General features: G+C 34.7%; 1 long non-coding RNA gene across 1 annotated transcript in view; it reads left to right on the plus strand.

The window, feature by feature from the left end:
* The window catches only part of LOC145288249 (uncharacterized), a 120,024-nt gene extending 114,977 nt beyond the window's left edge, over positions 1-5,047 (plus strand). The window contains exons 2-3 of the long non-coding RNA XR_013869277.1: positions 4,792-4,870; positions 4,964-5,047. This is a non-coding gene — a long non-coding RNA (uncharacterized LOC145288249). The remainder of the gene's footprint in view (positions 1-4,791; positions 4,871-4,963) is intronic.
* The last annotated feature ends 953 nt before the right edge of the window (positions 5,048-6,000 follow it).

The raw sequence follows: 6,000 nt of genomic DNA on the forward strand, positions 1-6,000 counted from the left end.
TAAACGTACTTAAAACGGAATTCTACATGGGCGATAAAAGGCCATGTATTTTTATAGCAAATCAACAAAAGCTGTAGAAAATAAGTTCTGATGGTACCACTTCGACACAATCAAAGAGACCACATCGACTGCCTTCTTTTTTGCCATAACAGGCTAGAACGACACCACCCTTGGTTACTTGAGGATGGAATGATTTCACCGCAGGAAAAAGACAAGATAAGCATGCACCATCGAAATCCACTCACTACCATCGGTTTCATCATAAGCTTTGAATATGTATATATAATCATGTCAAGTCCTCAGAGAAAAAAAGACTCAGATAAACTGTAGACCTCGAAGACACTAATGCCAAGAAAATAATGAAAAAAAAAGCCGAAAAAAACCCTCAAAAAGTAAAGGATTCTAAGTTTACAGCCACAACGGAATGCTAAATAGGGTTGTCTGGTAAAGATAATATATAGATTGATAGAGGTATCGATTGTCGCGTAAAACATACGAATTTTTAGAAGCTAGAAATATATATCTTCTTTTAATATCATTGATGTCAATTCAAATCTCTTTTCAGTTCCATGATAAAACCAACCAATTAGACATCTACCTTACCTGTGTATAAATGCCGCTAATTAACATAACATTACACTTTTGTGTAATAATATCTGCACTTTTTTACTTTCGAAGTGTCTGTTTATTAAAGCCAAGAGCCATTCGAGGGTAAGAGTTAATGAGACGACAAAAATGCTAGCCGAGGAATTAGGAAAACTATGGAAGTACAAACCTTGATAAATTTGCATGAACTACATTTGGATGATCTTGAAGCGGAATTTGCAGATATTGTATTTAAAGACGATCAGCAGAGAAACAGTCACGCGATCAGATGTTCTTGCAAAGATGCTCACTTTGTGACAATTACCTCTGGGAGGAATTCAGTTTTCGTTGTGGTGTGCAGATGAGTTATTGTTGTAAATGTATTACTGTAACATTACTATGAACTCAAAAGCTCGGAGCTCAGTCGAGCACTTAATATGAAATTAACGATAAAGTAAAGAGAGACGAACAGGATTTCTTCTGTGAGAAATGGGTTGTAGAAAAAGGAGGAAATAAGCCTCACTAGTTTTCGAAGTCGATTTTGTACTCTGAAATGACAAGAAAGAGTGTATTATACAGCAAATCCCCAGATGTGGCAATGGTATTCCATCTTTTAACACATCTGACTTGTATATAGTTATGCGATCACATTTGGCATGAATAATTGTTAAAGTCGTTGATGTCCAAACCATTTTCTCCAGTTGTATTCGCAACAAAATGGATATACTTTTTCGATTTTAAATGTGGACTAAACGTCAGTTCTAAGAGCTTGTTCAAACTAGGAGTCCATTTAAGAAATACTCAGTTTAATTCAAGTCAAAATTAGGATGAAAACGTTGGCGTGAAAAAAGAAGAAAAACTTAATTTTAGAGGTGTTAAAATTAACAAGCCACCTCCCCTCCCCTCAACACACAACATGTTTTACGTCGGAAGAAAGTGAGGGTAGCATGATTTTCATCTCCAGTATTCTTCGAGGTGAAGCCATAGACAGTTGGTTGGTCCGCGGAGATGCCAATGAATGCTCTCGAAATATCATTTGTGAATTAATTAATGAAATCCAGGAACGTTGACTCCAGAGTGATCCTTTAAGCACACCAAACATTGTTTTAATGTCATTATCTGTCCTTCAAACATTACTTTTATAAACCTATGAGAAACGAATGACCCGATAGTTGTTGTAATCTATAGCTGGCAAGTTAGTGACACAACACTTTATGCCAGTTCATATGGAGTACGTTTGATATGTAAAGCGGTAACCTATGTCTTACTATTAATTTATGAGGTGCCTCCAATAAGTTTCCAGACTTTTTTGTACAGGCATTTAAAATTGTGGTAGAATCTTGAAAATTCAGTATGTTATTGCTCTATATCTTATGAGATGACTGACTAATTTTTATGATTTTAGGTTCAAATGAACAGATATAACAGAACTTAAAATACACCTTACTAAAGCCTGATCATCACAGCTGGTGAATTTCGAAAATGCAATCTGGATGTGACGATATGCCATAAAATTATGTTTTAAACTTAGAATGCTTCACATTGCTTTTGGATCATCTTGCATGACTCGAGCGTCAGTTTCTGAGTGGCGTAAGAGATTAAAGGAAAGCAGGGGGTCTGTAAGAGATGATGAGAGGTGTGAGAGTAATACAGAAGTCAGAACACCAGCGTTGGTTGGACAAATAAAGAATGCCATGGATAAGGACAGTTGTATGACTATAAAAACATAAAGTGCACAGGTTGGTGTCAGTGTGGGAACTGTGACACAATTATTTGCGAAAAACTGAAGGTGCGAAGTTCGTCTCAAGGGAACAACATCCTTGTCACAGACTATTTGACCAAGATGAGCATGAAGACAGTTACTCACCCTCTCTAGAGTCCAGACATTGTTCCCTGTTATTCCTTAAGCTCAAGGAAAACGTTAGAGGCTGTCATTATGAAACAATTGAGGAGATGAAATATCCTTTGACGCGGGTCATTGATACGTTCACACAACAGGATGCCCATGGGCGTTCCAAAAGTTGTTGGGACGGTACAACAAATGCATTGCAGCCGGAGGAGATTACTATCAATGGGATTATAGTTTCACGTGTGTACTTTCAATAAAAGTCCCCACGTGAAAAAGTGTGGAAACTTATTTAAGGCACTTTGTAGTGCCTTGTAGATTCTTTAAGCACGCCAGGCGTTGTTTTAATGTACTCCTCCGCCCTTCACCAATTACTTTTATAGACCTATACGAAACGAATGATTCGATAACTGTTTAGTCATTGCCGTATTTTATAGCTGGCAAGTTTGTGACACAACACTTTACCTTACCTTTGATGTGTAAAGCGGTAACCTATGTCTTGCTGTTAGATAATACGTAATATTTATATAGGCTCATTGCATATGAACAAATCCATCCATCCATAACCAGCAGTTGTTATTAGAGATGTTATTTACAGACAGACAAACAAACAGAACGACAGATATAATATAAGCTCTTCGGCGAAGGTAAATATACATAACGTAAAAGAAGAAGAAAATATATTCTTCGCTCAGAAATATCAGCTGAATTCTATAAGGTAAAAGAAATTCCAAAAATGAATTCATTCTCTTTTTTTTTTCGTCTATTAAATAAATTTTGTAGTTCTCCAAATGATATTTTGTGTCTTCTTTTTCATAAACGCTGGAATTTTGGAGACATTCGGAGCCACGGCACTCGTGGGTATGTGAAAAGAATTACTGGCATCCGATATAGGCGAGGAATGCGGAATTTTTACATATTGATTTGCTTTGTATCAATGAAGCTTCAGCATGGCAGCACATTGGCGGCCATATTGCAACGATGTCTTTCTAGAATATATCGGTTTATATGTTACGCAATAGCATTTACTACTACTACTACTACTACTACTACTACTACTACAAATAATAATAATATGGACTATATGACGACTACGACAATAAAAGATCATGCACACCCAACAGAAGAGAAACGTTTAAGCTTACACTACAAAAACTGCCGTGAAGGGTTAAGAAGGATGAAAACTGAGAGGATGCGGAAAAAAATTAGGCATATTACTAGTGAAATTCCAGACCGAATCAAGAGCCATTGCTAGCGTAAAATTAATAGTAACGGTTGTTGAGATAATTCAAAATGACGTGTAATGGTTTTCTAAAGAGGTGGAGAATGGTTGAAATGTGTGAAAACATATTAATACTCGGATTCTAGGAAACACCATTTATTATTGCCAGTGATCCACCACATATAATAACTTGCGTAGAAACTATTAGCAAGAAAAAGAAAATAATAATCGGTTTAAAATATTCGTGACACTACATGATAGGCTCATTCAAAACCTGAACAGATGTTTACACGAAATAGGATGAGGTAGACCTGATACAAATAAACAACGAAAATGGAACCTCCTCCAGAAAGTACATGACCTGCTTATCAAACATGTGGAAAATCTTAATATAACAACTGAGAGAGAATATCTTAATAATTATAGACTATTCACGATAGAACAAAAAGGATGCTGAAAAGGGTAGGAGGAACGCATGATCTGCTATACCAATACAAAAAAATGCTGAAGGACATAAAATAATGCTAAAAAGATACAAAAACGTATCTTGCAAGGAAATTCCTCGTCACTACTATTGTTCATCATAGCCACCATGCTTCTTAACAATATACCAAGGAAATGGAAACCCGGATTCAAGTTTACTAATACAGACGAAAGAATGAACTACCTTATGTACATGGACGACCTGAAATTTTTCGCAAGAAACAAAAAGGAATTAGAGACGCTTCTTCATGTTATGTAGGCACCAGAAAGTGTATGTTACGTTTTACTCCCTACAAGGGGAGCATGACACTAAATGAACTATATGTTACGTTGGCGAGTGTGTATGTAACGTACGTGGGAATAAAATGAGTTTCCTTGTGTCGTCTAGTATTTCATAATGTTCCTTGTAGATGTGTGTATAACATACAGATACAGTTCAACAAACACTGACATACAACAATTTATAAACAAATATTTCCTACAACAAAGGGACGGAACATCTGGTTGGATTATTCAGACCCAAAGAAATAGAGCATACTCAGTTGATATCGGTTGATATTGATATTTACTTATTTCTCCATTTTATTATTTTAGCCTTTGTTTCTTTCTTTTCATTTTTCATCCTCAAATTCACCTGCCTTTTCGCGACGGTCAGTTGTACACGAAATTGAAATATGGGAAATAGTTACTTGTCGTTGTCACAAAGAAATTCAATAATGGCCATTAATACAAGGGTGAGTAAACTATTATTCTTTCTTGAGTGTTTATTGAATGTTTTGTATCCGTCGTGATTTTCTGATGTACCTGATGTACGTGTTCCATTTCAGATCAGGAGTAAAGGTCAAACCCAGAAGCTTATCAAAACATAGAGCCTCCCCAAGACGAGAGCCATCCATTTCAATTGATTCCAGTACAGTATTCTATGTAGGAGCGAAAAGTGGCTTTGTATGAATAAAGGATACTCTATTATCTATTTTAATTGCTTCATTTTCTTTCTTTCTATAGTGCTATCAGATCAGGCTTTCTGAAGATAATAACTTCCTTGTTTAAATGCACCGAATCTAAATGTCATTTTTTTTCTTTCATTAAGTTCAGTTATTGCTTCATACGTGAAATAGACATATTTATGTTTTGCTTTATAATTTAAAAATGGAAAATAGTTCAACTTAAATTGCATTGTTTTACGGCACATGAACGCTTTCGCTTTGTTTAATGTATGTTTTGTATAAATAATACTATTCCTTACTAATATAGACAGATGTGTAATATAATGCAATGCTTTTCATTTATATTAACAATGAAAACAAAACATCGTATAAAGGAACGAGAAAGTGTAAGGTAAATTGTGAAGAGGAGAAAGAAGTGGAAAACACGAAAAGAAAGATAGTGATGATTCGTATTAAAGCAAAAGTGTATATCTTTCTCTAATAATAATAATACAATTAATAATAATAATAATAATAATAATAATAATAATAATAATAATAATAATAATAATAATAATAATAACAGTTATTATTATAAGTAGTAGCAATTTTTTATTAGTATTATTTCGTATTAATGGTGTCATTACTAATTTTACTCTAATTATTAGTTCATACTAGGAATGTGTATTGATACTAATTAATTGTATTCTTCAGGTAAAAATTGTTACATAACGAGGGCCTTGTTTGAACGGAAAAATTCCAATGACACCTTAAAAGTCAGAGGTATCTACAGACAAGCATCGCTATAACAGGATAATTTGTATTAGCTGGATTCTTTGAGCCACTATCCTCATCTTAAATGTCATTTCGCAATATTTCGATCGATGTAACCTTCGACCTTATTTAGGTGTACTTTTTTAAACTCGGAAATGTTTCTG

This window comes from Euprymna scolopes, chromosome 11 (genome assembly GCF_053919585.1).
Source record: "Euprymna scolopes isolate OS-2025 chromosome 11, ASM5391958v1, whole genome shotgun sequence".
NCBI classification, from domain to species: domain Eukaryota; kingdom Metazoa; phylum Mollusca; class Cephalopoda; order Sepiida; family Sepiolidae; genus Euprymna; species Euprymna scolopes.